The sequence below is a fragment of the Mobula birostris genome, chromosome 9 (assembly GCF_030028105.1).
Source record: "Mobula birostris isolate sMobBir1 chromosome 9, sMobBir1.hap1, whole genome shotgun sequence".
Classification (NCBI taxonomy): Eukaryota; Metazoa; Chordata; class Chondrichthyes; order Myliobatiformes; family Myliobatidae; genus Mobula; species Mobula birostris.
The window spans coordinates 149077068-149098034 of NC_092378.1; the positions used below are offsets into that span (position 1 = coordinate 149077068).

The following is a 20967-nucleotide window of genomic DNA, read 5'->3' on the forward strand; positions in this document are numbered from 1 at the left end:
GGAAATTAATAATTCTGAGAGTTTTTCAGAGGTATTTCATTGGATGTGGGGAGTGTGCTGGGATGTCCTAAGGACACGCAAGGTACTCTAAAAGTATAGGACTTAATTTGGGACCATCCTGTCCAGCTCCTCCATAAGCCAACCCTTCCCTACCCCGTTGCTTTGCTATTTCGACGTGTCACACATTGTCCAGCCATGATATCGGTAACACTCAGTGCAGACTAGAATGGATGCTTGGGATTTCTGGTCTGGTCTCGCTATTATCCTTTAAATCCTCTGGAAGAGTCTGCCAAGGGCTGAAGCAACTCCCCTGGGGAAAGGAGGGAGATCGCAAACATCTCTGTCGCAATCAGTCTGTCTGCCCAACGCAAGCTGGAAATCAGGATTGCAAAGTCTTTTCCAGGCACAAATATCTGACATTCACTGCCAGAAATTTGTTGTCTTCTTGCATTACGGGCTTGGAAGTGACTGGGAGTGGCTGTATGAGTTAAGAGATGCTGCCTGTGTCAAGAATGCAGAGGTAGTCCATCACAGGAAAATCTCTCCTCCACCATTCAGCACAGCCAAAAGAAAACGACATCGGTTATCAAAGACCCCCACCATCCAGGCCATGCTCACTTCTCACTTCTGCCACCAGCAAGGAGTTACAGAAGCCTTAGGCCTCTCATCACCAGCTTCACAAACAGTTATTACCCTACGACCATTTAACTCCTGAACCAACATGGGTAAGTTCACTCACCTCAGTACTGGACTGACTCCACATCCTATCGACTCATTTTCAAGGACTCCACAACTCATAATCTCAGTATTAATTATTTATTATTGTTTATATTTGCCCATTTTGTGTTCTTTTGAACATTGGTTGTTTGTCAGTCTTTGCAGTTTCTCATTGATTCTATCTTTGTTCTACTCTGAATGTTCGTAAGAAAAATCCCTGGGTTGTGTAAGATGACATATATGTACTTTGATAATAAATTTACTTTGATACTCGATCTAGTGCTGGGAAACACAGTAGCAAGGATAGTCCGTCTGTCTGTCTAGGTACCATATCCGATGTGGTTTTCCATATAGATCTATCCTTCGTTTGTTGGACGACTTCCATTTCCTCGATGTGTAGCCACCTGGCTATGCTTTTGATGTACATAAGCCAAGATCCTCCTCTAGGTTTGCTCCCCTCGATCTTTCCAGAGAGTATGAGTTTAGGATAGTACTGCTCAGATGTGGTCTGGAGTCTGCTTTGATGGGATTGGAAAGGAGGGGAGGAGAGAGGGGCAGGTGCAAGTGGGAGCAGGGGATAGAATTAGTGATGAAGGGGTTGGTAAAATAAAAGGACAGAGATAGGGGAAATCAGCCAAGGTTCAAAGTAAATTTATTATCAAAGTTCATACACTCAGTGGCCACCTGTACAAATGTTTGTTAATGCACTTTAATAAGTACACCTGTACATCTCATTAACACAAATATCTCATCAGCTTATCTTGCAGCAGCAACTTAATGCATAACAGTCAAAAGGTTCAGTTGTTGTTCAGACCAAACATCAGAATGGGGGAGAAATGCGATCTTTGACAGTGGGATGATTGTTGGTGCCATTCAAGGTGGTTTGAGTATCACAGAAACTATTGATCACCTGGGATTTTCACGCAGAAGAGCTTACAGAGAATAGTGAGAGGGAAAAAAAAACATCCCGTGAGCGTCTATTCTGTTTCAATGATAATGAGGTTGAAAGCGAGTCTATAGCGTGTGGAGTCAGTTCAGTGTTGAGGTGAGTGATGGTCCTGGAGCCTGTAGGTTGAAGGATAATAACGTTTCCTGAACCAGGCAGTTTTGGCTTGGTGGTGTGTCCCAGAAGTCCCTCATTGTACCTACAGCCACTGTGTGCTCCTTCTCCAGACACACCTAGGCCTGGACATTACCTCAGAAGAGAGACAGGCAATCAGCTCAGGCAGAACCCTTGACTTCTGGACTCACGAACAGCCACCGTGGCCAGGCCCAGGAGCAAAAGGCGTTTGAGAAGATTTGGTATGTCACCAAAGACTCTAGCAAATTTCTGCAGATGTACTGAGGCGAGCATCCTGACTGGCTGTATCACCGCCTGGTTTGAAGGCTCTGAGGCACAGGATCGGAAGAATCAGCAGAGGGTTGTAAGCTAGACCAGCTCCACCATGGGTAGCAGTCTCTCCACCACTGAGGACATCGTTAAAAGGCGATGCCTCAGGAAGGCAGCATCCGCCACTAAGGACCCTCAGCATCTGAGACGTGCCCTCTTCTCGTTGCTACCATCAAAGAGGAGGTACAGGAGTCTGAAGGCACACACTTTTAGGAACAGCTTCTTCCCCTCCGCCATCAGATTTCCGAACGGTCCATGAATCCATGAAACAACCTCTCTAATTTGCTCCCTTATTTATTTCTTATTGTATCTTGAAGTATTCTTTTTATGGCTTGCACTGTACTGCAATCTATACTGTATGTCGGTGATAATAAACCTGATTTTGATTCTGAAACTGACCAGGAGTTCCCCCGAGTGAACCCCCTATCCCCCACCCCCTGGAGACCGAAGATCAGGAGGGTGGTGCTGAAGTGTAGCCAGTACTTGAGGGGCAGCCCCTTCAGGCTCCTAATTGAGGGTGCAACCCCTCGCGCTCCCTATCCACATGAGGCACTGAATTCCGAAATACCCAACACCCTCCGCCTTCGGAATGTGCATGGAATTCTTTCTAATTTTTTCCGCTAGTATTCCGGAGAAGGTTTCCCCTCTCCTTTCAAGGGCTAGGGATTAATTCAAATCATGATAGATTCCTGAAACTTAGTGGTTCTTTGTTCCACGGGAACAGCTGATGAAAGCTGAGCTGGTGAAGTCGAGTGTGGGATCAGTTTCCCTCTCCTTTATCGACGAGGCAGCTGGAGACATTTTAACTGTAACATTTCGCCTCCGACATTTCGAAGGCAACAGGTTTATCCTCGCTGGGAAGCACCATAGCCTGCTTGCCCCACCATCCCACCACCCCCACTTATCACTCCAAAACCTCTTGCACATTTAATCGTGCAGCTCGGGGTTTGAGTATCTGGAGGTTTTAATCGAAAAGTCTTTCCGTAGTTTTGTGTTTGTGGAAAGTATCTGCTCATCACGGTGTTGATTTTCCAAAAGCTGTAAACGGAGAGCTTCATGTGCTGTGGAACTCAGTGGATCAGGCAGCATCAATGGAAAGGAATAAACAATCAATGTTTCGGGCCCAAGGCCCTTCATCAGGATAATTTATTGTGCATTTTTTATTAATGTCCTCTTTGTCTTATGGTGTGTTTTTTTTTGTGTGCTGCATTAGATCCGGATTAACAATTATTTCATTCTCCTTTACATTGGTGTGAATGCATGCAGGCTTTTTCCACTGAGGTTGGGTGGGACAACAAGAGGTTGTGGGTTAAGGGTGAAAGGAGAAAAATTTAAGGGAAACATGAGGGGAAAAGTAGTTTGTAGAACATAGAACATTACAGCACAGTACAGGCCCTCCAGTCCATGACGCTAAGGCAACCTTTTGACCTACCTTAATACCAATCTAGCCCTTTCCTCCCATATAGCCCTTTATTTTTCAATCATTCATGTGCCTTAAATGGGTGGTGTAGTTTCTTAAATGCCCCTAATGTATCTGCCTCTACCACCACACTTGTCAGGGCATTCCACGCACCCACCTCTCTGTGTTTAAAGAGAACTGTCTCTGACATGCACCTCTATCCTCCAAACAGCTGAAAATATTCCCCCTTGTCGTAGCCATTTCCACCCGAGGAAAAAAGTTTCTGGCTGTCCACTTGATTTATGTCTCTTATCATCTTCTACACCTCAATCAGGTCACATCTCTTCCACCTTCTCTCCGAAGAGGAAGGCCCGAGCTCGCTCAACCTAGCCCCATAAGAGGGAGGGATGTGTCTTGGGCAGGGAATTCCGGTGCTTCGATGTGAGCAGCTGAAGGCACGGATGCCAGAGCGAGACTGGTGTCGCAGGTGTGATAACAACGCACACTTGCCCCCGGTACAGGTGGCAGGACAAAGCCGAGCGGGATTCCGTTCTGGTGGCAACGTCCCGGCTGAACTCTGCAGTGGCATTTCAGTCACACTCACAGCGCATTCTGCATGCATTCCTTTCTGCAAATCTGCTCAGCAAATTTTTCCCTTCTCCTCTCTCCGAGAAGTTCTGGAAAGCAGCTGCTTTAAACTGTGGGTCTTATTTTATACTTCAGATTCAGAGTGAGATTGAGATTGACATTCAGATTTGGATTGAGATAGAGATTCAGATTTATTCATCAGATGTATGTACATAGAAATACAGGGTGAAAGGTGTCATTTATGTAAACAACCTGCAAACATTACATGCCCAAATGTTCAGCAGAACAACACAAGCAGCAACAACAACAACAACAACAACAACAAAAGAACACTTGCGTTGAAGTGCAGGTGAGAGTCTGATTAAGCTTTGACTGGGGGTCTGTAAGTGAGCTGGGGCTTTTCTCTTTGAAACTAAGAAGGGTGAGAGGTATAGATCGAGTGGACAGCCTGTGTTTTTTTTCCCAGTATACTATACTCCAAGTGTTGTCTAACCAGAGTTTTATGGAGCTACAACATATTTCACAGGTTCAAGTTCAATTTCAAGTTTATTGTCATTCACTTTGCATACATGTACACACATGTATGTGTATGGAGTGCCCAGGAAGGGGTAGCAGTACCCGAGTGCAAGAGTTTTTCTGCTTTAAAAACTCTCCCGCACAGGTCTCCTGCCATTGTTGGACATAATGGACAACCACTGTGCTGCCAAGTGAAACAATGTTCTTTGGACAGAGGTGCAGAACACAGTACGTACAACTCACACCTTTTATCATATCACTCATTTATCTGCCCAGCTTTCAAGAGTTAAGATTCAAGGTTGTTTAATGTCATTTCCTGTAAGGTCATAGAGAAGTACAGCACAGAAACAGGCCTTTCAGCCCATCTAGTCTGTGCCAAACCATTTAAAATGCCTACTCCCATCAATCTGAACTGGGACCATCGTTCTCCATAACCCTACCATCCATGTACCTAGCCAAACTTCTCTTAAACATTGAAATCGAGCTCACATACACCACCTGCACTGGCAAGATCGTTACACTCCCTCATGGCCCTCTGAGTGAAGAAATTTCCCTCACGTTCCCCTTAAGCTTTTCTTTTCCCCTTAACCCATGACCTCTTGTTGTTGTCCCATCCAACCTAAGTGGAAAAAGCCTACTTGCATTTACGCCAATGTGAAGGAGAATGAAGTAATTGTTAATCCGGATCTGATGCAGCACAAAAAAACCACATCATAAGATAAAGAGGACGTTAGTAAAAAATGCACAATAATTTGTCCTGATGAAGGGCCTTGGCCCGAAACATTGATTGTTTATTCCTTTCCGTAGATGCTGCCTGATCTACTGAGTTCCAGCATTTTGTGTGCGTGTTGCTCTGGATTTCCAGCATCTTCAGAATTGCTTATGTTACTAACTCTAAAGAGCAGAGATTTAAGGTGAGGGTGGAACGGATGTTAAGACGACCTGAGGGGCAACTTTTTCCACACAGAGGGTGATGGATACCTGGAATGAGCTGCCAGTGATGTAGTAGAGGCAGTCACTATAGCTAAGTTTAAATGACGTTTTGTCCATGGATGCAGATAAGGCTAAATGCGGGCAAATGGGTCAATCTCATGCAGGCAACTTTGTTGGCATGGATTAGATGGGCCAAAGGGCCTGTGGACATGCTATATCACGCTATGATTCAAAGAACACACGGGTTTCAATTCAATTTCTATCTTCTGCGTTTTTATTTTGTTTTTTATTTTTTTTAGATTATGAGAAAACTCAGTCCTCTTCTATTGTCATTCAGAAATGCATACATGCATTGAGAAATGATACAATGTTCCTCCAGAGTGATATCACAGAAAAACAGGACAAACCAAAAACTGACACTGACAGATCCACATAATTATAACATATAGTTACAGCAGTGCAAAGCAATACCATAATTTGATAAAGAACAGGCCATGGACACGGTAAAAAAAAGTCTCAAAATTCCCCGTGTCGATCGACCCCCGAGTCCCCGATAGCAGGCGGCAAAAGGGAGAAACTCCCTGCCATAAACCTCCAGGCACCGACAACTTGCCGATGCCTTGGAAGCAGCCGACCACAGCCGACACTGAGTCTATCCGTCTGAAAACTTCGAGCTTCCGACCAGCCTCTCTGATACAGCCTCCCGAGCGCCATCCTCTGCCGAGCGCCTTTGACCTCGCCCCGGCTGCTGAAACAAGCAAAGCCGAGAATTCAGGGCCTTCTGCTCCAAGATTCTGGTTACCACACAGTAGCAACGGCAGCGAAGTGGGCATTTCAGAAGTTTCTCCAGATGTTCCTCCGTACTCCCACGTCTGTCATGATATTGTGAGATGTTATGGTTATCTTAAATGAGACCAGGATTTTATCTGGATTCACTTGAACTTAAAATTCCCAGTGGAAAATCAAATTCCTGACTTTGGGTCAATAGTCCAGATTTCTGGGTAGTGCCTAGTAGAGCAATCACTCGAGTTGAGTATGTTGTTCTCCTAAGGAGTTGACAATTGGTGGGTCCAAGTCCCTGTAATGGTTGATCCAGGATCCATATGTTCTGGTGCAGCGTGGGCAAGAGTGAGTGGTGACTGTGGTGAGTGGTTGGGTCTTTTGGTTGTTCAGTTTCTCCTTTCACAGCTGTCACTTGTTCTCTGCGGCACAGCGGGGGACTCTCTCCTGTAGAGCAGCTCCCTCGTGAACAGATTTCCTCCAGGTGTATCTACTGAGAGCAATGTCTTCCCAGGTTTTAGATGTCATGTTGAATTTCTTCAGACTGATTTTGATGTTATCTTTGACATGTTTTCTTTGCCCACTGGGGACCTTCCTTTTTCTGGGATTAAAGGATCTGTTTGGGGAGACATGAGTTAGGCATCCAGATGAGACGACCTATCCATCGGAGTTGGTGTTGCTTTATCGTGGTGGAGGTGCTGTTCGTGTTGGCCTCCTCCAGTAACCTGGTGTCAGTGAGTCTATCCTTCCAGCTGATCCTCAAAATCTTTCCCAAGGTTCTTTGTTGGTATTGTTCCAGGGATTTCAGGTGCCGACTGTAGGTGGTCCATGCTTCAGTTCCATACAGTAATGTAGGAAGGGCGACCGCTCTATAGACCAGAAGTTTGTTTGGACCTGCAGGACGTGGTCTTCAAAGACTCTTTTCCTTAATCTTGCATTGCTCCACCAGCACGACTCAGGTGATGGTTGACCTTAAGAGTCGATGTCTGCTTTTGAGGAGGGAATGTTGCCAAGGTAGGGAATATATCCCCCAGAAATATCCCCCTTGAAAATATCCCCCATTTTGAAGCGGGATATTTTCAGCTTTTATGGAGGGCTGGATAAATGGCTGGTTGGGCGGTGGCTGATACAGGACCTGTGCCTTTCTTATATTCAAAACAAGATCTAGGCCCTATGTGCCTTGTCTAAGACATTCAGGACACTTTTCAGAGTGTGCTGCGATGGTGTTGGCATCTGCATACTGCAACTCCATGATGGTGGTTCTGGCCTTGTTCTTGTCCTTGAACTGGTTGAGGGTGAAAAGCCTGTTGTCCATTCTATACACGATCAAGATTCCCTGTGGCAGATCTTGGCCAATGAGGTGAAAGATGGCATCAGTAAAGATGGCAAATAATGTGGGTGCAATGGTATAGACATGTTTGACTCCTGTCTTGACTATGAAGGGATCTGATTTGGCGCCACTATTGCTGAGTACTGTGACTGACTTGCCACCTTGCAGAAGCCTCAGTATTCATAAGTACTTGTCAGGACAGTTATGTGTTGTTAGCATACAACAGAGAGCTTGGCAGTCTACTGTGTCAAATGCCTTTGTCAAATCTGCGAAAGCCAAGTACAAGGGTTGCCTTTGTTCACGGCATTTTTTCTGTAATTGGTGTGCTGTGAAGATCATGTCTGTGGTACCTATAGATGGGTAGAAACCACACAGCGATTCAGCGCATAAGTCTAACAACTTAACAAAGAACATAGAACATTACAGCACAGTTGGCCCATGATGTTGTGCCGACCTTTAAACCTACTCGAAGGTCAATCTAACCCTTCCCTCCCACATAGCCCTCCTTCTTTCTATCATTCATGCGTCTATCCAAGAATCTTGTAAATGTTCCTAATGTATCTGCCTCTACTGCCGCTCATGGCAGGGCATTCCACACACCCACCACTTCCTCTGTAAAAAGACTTACTTCTGACATGCCCACTTTACTTTCCTCCAATCTTATTCTCTTGTATTAGCCGTTTCCACTCTGGGAAGAAGTCTTTGGCTGTCCACTTATCATCTAATCCCTACCAGATCACCTGACATCCTTCTTTGCTCTAAAGAATAAACCCTAGCTCTCTCCACCTTTCCTCATAAGATATGCCCTCCAGTTCAGACAGTATCCTGGTAAATCTCTGCACACTCTCCAAAGTCTCTACATCTGTATGATGAGGTGACCAGAAATGAACACAATGTTCCTAGTGTAGTCTAATCAGGATTTTAAAAACTGCAACGTTACCTCGTAGCTCTTGAATTCAATGCCATGACTAATGAAGGCTAACGCACCATACGCCTTCTTAACAAGCCTATTAAGTTGCACAGCAACTTTGAGGGATCTATTGACCTGGACCCCAAGATCTCTCTGTTCCTGCACACTGCCTAGAATCCTGCCATTAACCCTGCATTCTCACTGCAAATTCAACCTTCCAAAAGGAATTACTTCCCACTTTTCCGGGCTGAAATTAATCACAATGAAAAAGTGCACCCTCAGAAGGTGTGGCTTAGCAACTATCTGGAGAGGGAATGGGTCTGGTGTCTACACTCATCCACACCATGAAGAAACAAGATATTATTTATGATGACTGCCTCAGTGTAACCAGCCATGTGTGATTAAGCAAATTTTAATTGCTCAGGATCAGACCTGGAATGAATGTGTTTCATTCCAGCTCACCCAGATCAGATCATTTCAAACACTAATGAAACAGCCCAACTCCATGAAATATAAGTCAGGTCTAATTATCCAAAGTATTTTTAAATTAAAATGCTTGTAGTTATTTTTTTCATTCTGGATGGATAAATATCCCTGAAGTTGATGGATGCAGGTTCGATTTCAATGTTCAAGAGAAGTTTGGATGGGTACATGGATGGGAGGGGTATGGAGAGGTATGGTCCCGGTGCAGGTTGATGCAACTAGGCAGAATAGTAGTTCAGCACAGACTAGATGGACCAAATGGCCTGTTTCTCTGCTGTAGTATTCTATAACTCTATGACCTTAGAGAGCCAAAGGGATGACCAGAATCACCATGGCAACCATTGCACATATACAATCCAATGGTATCCAAACCAGCAAGCCCTCCTTCCTTGCTCTAACAAGGTCGTGATTTACTTTGCTGTTCAGTTTGAGTAGCAATTGGCACCTGGGTATTGTTGATTTCATAGGAGTGGGGGCAGCTGACAAGGCAAGCAGTTCTCCTCCATGCTGTTCTATCGACCTCTCACATTTTCCTCTCTTTCTCTGCCTCCACCTGTCAATCACCTTCCATTGTCTCCCAGCTCCACCCACTCCCCTCTCCCCTACCTGGCACAACCTGCCTGATGTCTGGCAGAAAGTCTACAGGAAGCAGGCTTTTTCCACTGAGCTTGGGTGGGACTACAACCAGAGGTCATGGGTTAAGAGTAGAGGGTGAAAAGTTTAAGGGGAACATTAAGGGAAACTTCTTCACTCAGAGGGCTGTGAGAGTGTGGAACGAGCTCGATTTCAATGTTTAAGAGAAGCTTGGGTAGGTACATAAATGTTAGGGGTATGGAGGGCTAAGGTCCATGCAGGTTGATGGGTATAGACAGTTTAAATGTTTTCAGCATGGACTAGATGGGCTGAAGGGCCTGTTTCAGTGTTGTACTTCTCTATGACTCTGGGCCGTGGTGGATACAGCCCAGTCCATCACAGGAAAAGCCCTCCCCATCACTGAGCACACTTACAAGGAGTGCTGCCACAAGAAAGTAGCATCCTTCTTCGAGGACCCTCACCATCCAGGCCATGCTCTCCTCTCACACTAGGAGGTGCAGAAGCCTGAGGAACTACATCACCATGCTCAGGAACAGTTAGAAGGGAGGAGAAGATGGCGGTGCGATGCAGCACGTGCGGCCGTTCCAAATTGATATTGTATTTGTGAAGTAGGATGCCATGCACAATCCTGATTTGATAGAGACAGACGTGAAGAAACACAGAACATCTGGAGAAACTTCTGAAATGCCTGCTTTGCTGCCGCTGCTACTGTGCGATCAAGAATCTCCGGAGACGAAGGCCCCAAATCCTTGGCCTTGCCTATTGCCTGTTGCCGGGACCGGGGTCGAAGCGCTCAGCAGAGATGGTGCTCGGTGCATCAGTGTCGGGGAGCTGGTCGGAGGCTCAGAGTTTTCGGACGGACTCGGAGTCGGACTGCGGTTGGATGCTTCCGGGATGCTGCATCGGCAAGTTGGCGGCGCTGGAGGTTTACCGTCTGCGTGAGATGATGGGACTTTCGAGAGACTCTGTGACTTTACCATGCCCATGGTCTATTCTTTATCAAATTACAGTATTGCTTTGCACTGTTGTTACTATATGTTATAATTATGTGGTTTTTGTCAGTCTTTCAGTCTTAGTTTGTCATGTGTCTCTGTGATATCATTCTGGAAAAACATTGTATCATTTCTTAATGCATGCGTTACTAAATGACAATAAAAGAGGACTGTGGGTCCTCATAATCTAATTACCTCTTAACCACCAAGCTCCAGAACCAGCGTGGATAACTTCACTGAACTGATTCCACAGCCTATAGACTCACTTTCAAGAACTCTACAACTCATTCCACCATTCTTCCTTCCTCTACCTTTGATGTTGCCCTCAAGTGCATCTCATCCATTTACCAGACATCCGCTCTCACCCCATCTTCCTCTTATTCCGTCTGGGTAGCTCCAACCTGACGGCATGAACATCGATTTCTCTAACTTTTAGTAATTTATGCCCCCCTCTCCCTTCCCTCTTCTTCCATTCCCCAGTCTGGCTCCCCTTTCACCTCTGCTCTTCTCACCTGTCTAACAGGGATTAGATTTCCTCTTATCCTCACCCACCACCCCATAAGCCTTTGTATTGGTAAGGTCTGACGTAGACTGGGGAAAGCTATGTCAAGCATTCGCAAAAAGTAGGATTTCTCAGTGACCAGCCGTTTTAATTCCAATCCCCATTCCCATTCTGACATGTTGGTCCGTGGCCTCCTCTACCTCCGTGATGAGGCCACTCTCTGGTTGGAGGAGCAATACCTCTTATTCCGTCTGGGTAGCTCCAACCTGACGGCATGAACATTGATTTCTCTAACTTTTGGTAATTTATGCCCCCCTCTCCCTTCCCTCTTCTTCCATTCCCCAGTCTGGCTCCCCTTTCACCTCTGCTCTTCTCACCTGTCTATCACCTCCCTTGATGCCTCTCCTTTCCCCATTTTTCCCACAGTCCACTCTCCTCTCCTATCAGATTCCTTTTTCTCCAGCCCATTACCTTGTCCAACTATCTCCTCCCAGCTTCTTATTTCATTCCCCCCTCCTCCCCACCTGTCTTCACCTATCACCTGCCAGCTTGTACACCTTCCCCTCTCCCCACCTCCTTATCCTGCCTCCTTCCCCCTTTCCTTCCCAGTCCCAATGAGGGGGCTCAGCACGAAATGTTGACTGCTGGTTTCCCTCCATGGATGCTGCCTGGCCTGCTGAGTTCATTCCTCTGCACTCATGTCGTCAGTGTCGTTTATTATTAATATTTGCACAATTTTAGATTATTAGATTATGAGGACACGCAGTCCTCTTTTATTGTCATTTAGTAATGCATGCATTAAGAAACTATACAACGTTTTTCCAGAATGATATCACGGAAACACATGACAAACCAACTTAAAAACTAACAAAAACCACATAATTATAACATATAGTTACAACAGTGCAAAGCAAAACCGTAATTTGATAAGAACAGACCATGGGCAAAGTCTCAAAGTCTCTCGAAAGTCCCATCATCTCACGCAGACGGTAAACCTCCAGCGCCGCCAACTTGCCGATGCAGCATCCCGGAAGCATCCGACCACAGTCTGACTCCGAGTCCGTCCGAAAAACTCCGAGCCCCCGACCAGCTCTCCGACACCGAGCACCGAGCACCGTCTCTGCCAAGCGCTTCAACCCCGGCCCCGGCAACAGGCAATAGGCAAAGCTGAGGATTTGGGGCCTTCCCCTCCGGAGATTCTCAATCACGCAGTAGCAGCCGCAGCGAAGCAGACATTTCAGAAGTTACTCCAGGTGTTCCTCCGTGCTTCTTCACGTCTGTCTCCATCAAATCCGGATTGTGCACGGCCCCCTAGTTAACACGTAATCGATATTCATTCGGAACGGCCGCGTGAGCTGCGTCGCGCCGCCATCTTCTCCTTTGCACATTGGTTGTTTGTCAGTCTTTGTTTAGGTATAGTTTTTCCATATATTTTGTTGCAGTTTTATATTCCTGTAAATACCTGCAGGAAAATGGATCTCACAGTAGATAGTGATATATATATCCACTTTGATAATAAATTTACTTCGACTTTGACTCCTCCTCTCACTCTTCAGTACCGTCACCCTTTCTTCCTTACTTTTTCTCCTCCCACTCTTTTTCTCCCTCTCTCTCCCTCTTACTTTTTCTCCTCCCATTCACCTTCCTTTCATCCTCTGCGATCCTCCGTTTAACCCCTCCTCAGTCTACCAGTCACCGCGGACTCCTACCTCCCTTCTCCACTCTCGGTCCTGATGCAAGGTTTCGACCCGGATGTAGACAATGCTTCTCCTCCCAGAGATGCTGCTCGACCCCTCCCCCCGAGCCCCCCCAGCAGATTACTTGGTCCAACATGAGTCTCCATTAAACCTCTGCCCTCCAGGTTCAGACTGCCTTATCCTGGGAAAGACACAGCCCAGAAGAAAGTTTGCCAAGAACAATCACAGTCAAAGACCATGATCGCCCATGTCATATGACACGGCACATAATGACAGTGATGTTTATCCTGGGAAAAAGATCACTTACAGTCAACCTCATCAAGTTCAGAATCCTTTTCCCAAGCAAGAAATGTCAACTACTAGAGGATGTGCATTTAAGATAATGTTGAATGTTAATGTTGAAAGACATGGACAGAGTGGATGTGGCAAAGTTGTTTCCTATGATGGGGGAGTCTAGTATGAAAGGGCATGACTTAAAGATTGAAGGACGCCCATTTAGAACAGAGATGCGAAGAAATTTTCTTAGTCAGAGGGTGGTGAATCTATGGAATTTGTTCGCACAGGCAGCAGTGGAGGCCAAGTCATTGGGTGTATTTAAGGCAGAGATTGATGGGTATCTGAGTAGCCAGGGCATCAAAGGTTATGGTGAGAAGGCGGGGGAGTGGGACTAAATGGGAGAATGGATCAGCTCATGATAAAATGGCAGAGCAGACTTGATGGGCCGAATGGCCGACTTCTGCTCCTTTGTCTTATGGTCTAATGGGTTGGTTGTGGGGGGGGGGAGGGGCAAGTTTTTTTACACCCAATGGTGGATGTCTGGGGTGGGCAGTCAATAGTGGTGGTGGAAGCAGATGCTATGGAGGTATTTAGAGGCTGTTAGATAGACACAATATGCAGGGAATGGAGGGATAAGGATCATGTGCAGGCTGAAGAGATGAAGTATAATTTGGCATTGCGTTCAGACAGACCTTTAGGCAGAATGTTCTCTTCCTGTGCTGTAGTGTTCTGTGTTCTATATTCAGAATGCAGAATACAGTGTCACAGGGACAAAGAAGATAAAGTACTGCTGTGTACATACATCTACTGATGGTTCTGGACACATCTTCAGTGATGCTCCTGGAATCACTAGGTGTTTTGGGTCTTTCAACATCATACAACCTCCTCCAGGTGACCCAGCCGGGGCTGATCAGACCCCAGCTTGTGTCCAGATGGCTAGCTACTTATGACTCCATGGCTCCCCTCTCTTGAGCCACAACCATCTCGAGGCCCTCTCTGCCGCATCGGTGGTACTGCGGATGGCTCTCCTCTTCCTCTCTCCCTCGATGCCCAAAATGCTGAAGGCACTAACTAAGGAACAGGCTGCAAATCCCCTACAACCAACCTCCACTGGGAGACACCTCGCTTTCCATCCAGCCTGTGTACAATTAGATATAAAATGCAAGGTGCACAGTGAGGTCAGGAGTCTATTTTATTATCCTAGGGAGCCGTCCAATAGTCCTACAGTAGTGGGGTAGAAGCTGTTCTTGAGCCAGGTGGTATATGCTCTCAGGGTTTTGAATCTTCTGTCCAGTGGGTGAGGGAAGAAGAGAGACTGCACAGGCGGGTAGCTGGCTCCTTTACTGAATCGGCAAGAAGTGCAGGCAGAGTCCACAGAGGGGAGGCTGGTTTCCGTGATGTGCTGAACTGTGTCCAAAACTCCCCGCAGTTTCTAGCAGTCCTGCTGCCAAGCTGTTATGCATTTGGATAAGATGCTTTCTAAGGTTCATCACTACAAGTTTTTGTGGATCAAAGGGGCCATGACAGATTTCTTGTCTTCTGGGGAAGTAAATGCTTGGATGAGCTTTCCTGGCTATGGTGTGTACCATCAAGAATAAGGGACAGGAGCTTCAGGACTCATATCACCTGGCTCAGGAACTGTTATCAGCCCTCAACCATCAGGCTCCTGAACCAAAGGAAAAACTTTACACAAATACCCTCATCCCATCACTGAAGTGTTCCTACAGCCAATGGACTCACTTTCAAGGACTCATCATCTCATGTTCTCAATATTTTTTTGCTTATTTATTTATTATTATTATTATTGTTTCCTCTTTTTGCATTTGCAAAGTTTGTTGTCTTCTGCATTCTTGTGGAGTAGTCTTTTATTTATTCTGTTATGGTTATTATTCCATAACTTATTGAAGATGAATCTCAGGGTTGTATATGGTGACATGTATGTACTTTGATAATAAAACTTACTTTGAACGTTAAGTGTGGTTGGACAATGGCAAATTATTGGTGATGTTCACTCCAAGGAATTTTAAGTTCTCAACCCTGCTAAACCACTTGGGATTTCTGAGTGGTCGGATCACAACTTACTGGAATTATATTGTGATTTGTTTTGGTTAGGTAAGAGTAGAAAGTGCTGGGAATACGCAATGCGCTGAGCAGCATCCGTGGAGAAGGAAACAGTGTGATAACTTCTCATCTTCCAGTTGTGTTAACTTTGTTGATCAATCTTCCATTCTTCCTAACAGAATGTAATGGGATCTTGTACACACTGGCGGAACAGTAGCGTAGCTGTTTGCGCGATGCTTTAGAATGCCAGCAATCAGTGATCTGAGTTCATTTCTCACCGCTGTATGTAAGGAGTTTGTACATTCTCCCTGTGACTACATAGGTTTCCTCCAGGCGATCTGTATCCTTGCATATTCCAAAGACGTGCAGATTAGGCTTAGTAGGATATGGATATTCTATGCTGGCGCAGGATGCATAATGAAACTTACAGGCTGCCCCCAACACATCCTCGGACTGTGTTGGTCTTTGACGCTCTCCACTTAACGTTTCAATGTTCTGATGTACCTGTGACGATAAAATCAATCTTAAATCTTATCTTGATCTCTAATCTCATCGATATACCTCCCTACGAAGGCAGACAATCACTGCTTTTATTTGTGGTTGTTTGGGATATTTTAAATTACATTGGCATGAGCTTAATTATGGCCCTCATAATTACACCCTTAATATTGGGTTTTTCAAAGGGATTCTTGCAAAATGGGAGTTGTCAGTTCTTGTAGATCTTGGAATTAAATTGTGATTATACCCGAATTAATACATATTATTAGCTTCAAAATTAATGCCTAGTAAGCCGTCAGTATTAGAAGTACTAATTGGCAGGAAAAGACGAGAACTAGTCTTCTCTTTGTTGCTGTCCGATCGTGTTGGGTTGTGTGTTGTACGTTGTTGCCCTAAGCATGGTGTTCTTAAAGGGGGAGGGACACCTGCCCGCGCTTGAACGAATGTTTGATGTTGCATCTGAGGGGAAGTCAAGCGTTAATAATACAATGTTAGCCAATGAAATGGAGGGGGTACATGGGATTGGCTTGGCGGGAAGAGCAAAACCATCTACTCAGGAAACAGTTGAGGAAAATTGGATTAGCCACGATGAAATGGTGGAGCAGACTCGATGGGCCAAATGGCCTAATTCTGCTCCTATATCTTATGGTCTTACTCTACATTCAATCTCTTCCCTCCCTCAGACACCTCCATTTTTCTATCATCCATGTGCCTATTCATGAGTTTCTTAAATGTCCTTAATGTATCTGACTCTACCACCACCCCGGCAGGGTGTTCCATACAGCCACTACTCTCTGTAAAAAACTTACCTCTCCCCCCTATACTGTCCTTCAATCTCCTTAAAATTATACCCCCGCCGCCCCCCAGTATTAGTCCTTAATGATGAATGCAGCCTCCTTAAGGCATCCAGTTGATCTTTCAATCAACTTCACGAATTACTATTTGAGGGAGCTGTCTGCCGTTGTATGCTATGTTACAGTGACTACCCTTCAGAAATATTTCATTGGCAGGAAAACACCGCAAGAATGTGAAGAGATCCGGCTTCCTTTAAAGTTAAGACCAGGTAGTGAACAGACGAAGAAGCTGAACATTCCTCACCCAGATGAGCATAGAATTTCTTCCAAAAAAAACCCCCACATAACATGACCCCATCAAAGTTCCATGTGATTATTCGTGATGAATGAGGCCCATCTCCACCTTCGTCTTGCTATTCAACATTGTGTTCTGGCTGAGGAATTTAGGATAAGGTTTAATAAATGTTCTTCATGCAGTTCCACTTGTTTCGGGTCACAGTAGTAATCAAAGGGTGCTGAGGAATTTACATCTTCAGCTATTCATCCAAGTGAGTGCTAGAGGTTTTTAGCAGAGAAGTAGTTAACCCATATTATTTATCGGCTTTGCAGTGAAGCTTGTTAAATAAAAGCCAGTGATATACGCTTACACTTGCCTGCTGCAACTTCTCCCTTGTTCTTAGATTAGATCTGGGGTTTTCTACAATCACCCTTGAAAAAGACTGATGCGTTAACTCTTGGACAACACTGACTTGCCTTTTCGCAGCATCATCCTCTGAAGCGGAGGTTTTTGGAGGGAGGCTTTTGTTCCGTGCACTGAACACCACTTCATCAAAGGAAAGTTCAGGGGCATTAAGTTTGAGAGAGACATTTTTACCCCTGTCAGTGTCCCCTGACAAGCTGCACGCAATGTTTTAATCTTCACTCCCTCAACGCCGTCAAGGCTTTTGGTTTCCTAGACAAAGAAAGAACCAGGAAGGACAATCAGGAGTCATGTTATCACTTATGGGAACTAATGACATGAGCAGACAGGTGAATATTAATTCTCTGAGCTCCCTTTGATGTGAGATATATTAATTACATTTAGTTCCTGCTCAAAGCAGGTGATGGCCTGAACTGTCAACTTCTTAAACACTGCTGAAAGTATAGAATCGATGACAGACATGAAATTGCTGGCTTCTGCAAATGCCAGCTCCTTTTTAACCCTTTCCCTTCTAAAGCTGTACGGCAATCTCTTACAGCTTTATACTCAGCCAGTGAAGAACTAGTTTTTATGCTGCTCTGCTGGGTTATAGGATGCTTGCACTGAGTGGAAATGAAATATTGCATAGGCTTAGCCTTGAACTTGACTTTCCAGCAGAGAACTTTGGAAAGGTATCATAAGAACATAAGAACCTAGGAAATAGGAGCGGGAGTAGGCCATCTGGCCCTTTGAGCCTGCTCTGCCATTCACGGCTGATCTAACCATGGACATCTCCACCTACCTGCCTTTTCCCCATAACCCTTAATTCCCCTACTATGCAAAAATCTATCCCACCTTGTCTTAAATATATTTACTGAGGTAGCCTCCACCGCTTCATTGGGCAGAGAATTCCACAGATTCACCAGCCTCTGGGAAAAGCAGTTCCTCCTCATCTCAGAATCAGACTCAGGTTTATTATCTCTAGTATGTGTCGTGAAATTCGTTAAATCCCCATCCGAAATCTGCTCCCCTGAATCTTGAGGCCATGTCCCTTAGTTCTAGTCTGACCAATCAGTGGAAACAACTTTCCTGCCTCTATCTTATCTATCTCTTTCATAATTTCATATGTGTCTATAAGATCTCCTCTTATTCTGAATTCCAGCAAGTATGGTCCCAGATGACTCAATCTCTCCTCATAGTCTAACCCCCCTCACCTTGGAATCAACCTGGTGAACCTCCTCTGCACCGTCTCCAAAGCCAGTATATCCTTCCTCAAATAAGGAGACCAAAACCGCACACAGTACTCCAGGTGAGGCCTCATAGTACCTTGTATGGTTGCAGCATAACCTCCCTGCTCTTAAATTCAATCCCTCTAACAATGAAGGCCAACATCCCATTTACCTTCTTGATAGCCTGGTGCACCTGCAAACTAACCTTTTGTGATTCATGAAGAAGCACTCCCAAGTCCCTCTGCATGGCAGCATGCTGCAATTTTTTGCCATTTAAGCAATAATCTGCTCTTCCATTTTTCCTTCCAAACTGGCCGACCTCGCTTTTACCAACGTTGTACTCCATCTGCCAGACCCTTGCCCACGAGTGCACGCAACTTCTAATCTCAAAGTGTGTGACTTCTAGAACATAGAACAGGAACAGGCCCTTTGACCCACAGTGTTGTGCTGAACTAATTAAATTAGTAATCAAATGGCTAACTAATTTCTTCTGCCCACGCAATGTCCGTATCCTTCCATTTTCCTCACATTCATGTGCCTATTAAAATATCTGTTGAAAGTCTCTCTACCACCACCCCAGGCAGCACTTTGCAGGCACCCACCACTCTCTACGTAAAAATCCTTGTCCTCGCATCTCCTTTGAAATTACCCTCTCTCACCTTAAAAAGAGGGATAAAAATATTGTTTGTCTACTCTATCTCTACCTCTCATAATCTTATAGATTATGAGAACACTCAGTCCTCTTTTATTGTCACTTAGAAATGCATACATGCATTAAGAAATGATACAATGTTTCTCCGGAGTGACATCACAGAAAACAGGACAAACCAAAGACTAACACTGACAGAACCACATAATTATAACATATAGTTACAGCAGTGCAAAGCAATACCATAATTTGATGAAGAACAAACCATGGGCATGGTAAAAAAAAGTCTCAAAATTCCCCGTGTCGATCGACTCCCGAGTCCCCGATAGCAGGCGGCAAAAGGGAGAAACTCCCTGCCATAAACCTCCAGGCACCGTCAACTTGCCGATGACTTGGAAGCAGCCGACCACAGCCGACACTGAGTCCATCCGTCTGAAAACTTCCAGCTTCCAACCAGCCCCTCCGATATAGCCTCCCGAGTGCCATCCTCTGCCGAGCGCCTTTGACCTCTCCCCGGCCGCTGAAACATGCAAAGCCGAGGATTTCGGGGCCTTCTGCTCCGGAGATTCCGGTTACCACACAGTAGCAGCGGCAGCGAAGCGGGCATTTCAGAAATTTTCCAGATGTTCCTCTGTACTCCCACGTCCGTCTCCATCAAATCAGGATTGTGCACGGCACCCTACTTGACAGATAACAGACATCACCACCGAAGTGGCCGTGTGCGCTGCCGTCGTGCCACCATCTTCTCCTCCTCCGACATACATCTATAGTAGATCTGCCCTTAGCCTCCAGGGCTCCAGAGAAAACAACCCAAGTTTGTCCAACCTCTCGTTGTAGCTCATGCCCGCTAATCCAGGGATATTCAGCAGCTCGATAGTTCCATTGAATATCAGAGAAATGTGTACAATATACAACCTGAAATTTCTGTTCTTCGCAGACATCCACGGAAACAGAAGAGTGCCAAAAAGAATGAGTGACAGTAAAAATGTTAGAAGACCAAAGCCCCCCTACTTCGTCCTCCCCACTTACTTCAACAAATAAACATCAGCATCCTCCGCCTACCAAACAAGCAATAGCAAAGTCCTCCAGAGAGACCATGATCTTCTGTACCACAAAAACTAATTGTTCACCTTGACAATTCGACATACCACAGGCTCTCCCTCTCCCCAGTAAAGGGACACAGTGAGAGGGAAGACATAAACAAACTATCTCTCTGACTTTTGATGGTAATGTCTGCTGCATTGCTTTATCTCCCAAGAGTCCTCCGACTTGAGAATCGACAGCAAACTCTCCCCCTCCGATGAGAGAGAGAGCGAGATATAGCGCGCAATTCGCTGAGTACAGAGCCCCTAACTGCCGGTCCGGTGTTCCCGAAGTTCTACTTTCTCCATGACACTTCTGTGCCGTCAGCACCAATGTAGGGTTGGCTTTTCCACAGGACCGTGAAGCCTTGAAACCCCAAAGTGCGCTTGCCTTCTAGGCTGCATCCTTAGGGTATCGGAAAACGGCCAGTCGTGAGCCCCCGAGAGCGGGTCCCACCACCACAAAGAGCCAAAGTCTGAGTGTAACTCTAGGACAGAGTGTCTGACAGAACCCCATCAATCTTGAAAAGGAAAAAGAGAGACATCAAAGGTAGAAATTGAGCTGTTTCTGCAGATGAGCTCGAAGTAGTCGCTGTTAAGCGCCATTGTAGCTCTGCCCCTCCCGTATAATGGGATATTATTCATGGTCAGTAAGGTTCAAAGGTTTAAAGGTGCATTGATTATCAAAGCATGTATCCATATACAACTCTGAAATTTGTCTTCTCCAGATAGCCACAAAACAAAGAAAGAGCATGAAAGTCATTCAGAGAGAAACATCAGTGACCCCTTCGCCATACAAAAAAAGAACAGCATCCTGATCTTCAACCACCCAAAACCCCCTCCCCACCACACAGAACAGAACAGGAGC

At 45.4% G+C, this 20967-nt stretch overlaps 1 long non-coding RNA gene across 4 annotated transcripts in view; it reads left to right on the forward strand.

The window, feature by feature from the left end:
* Nucleotides 1–412: 412 nt before the first annotated feature.
* The window catches only part of LOC140203183 (uncharacterized), a 102696-nt gene continuing 82141 nt past the window's right edge, over nucleotides 413–20967 (forward strand). For all 4 annotated transcript variants that reach the window (XR_011887317.1, XR_011887319.1, XR_011887318.1 and 1 more), the window contains exon 1: nucleotides 413–725. This is a non-coding gene — a long non-coding RNA (uncharacterized lncRNA). The remainder of the gene's footprint in view (nucleotides 726–20967) is intronic.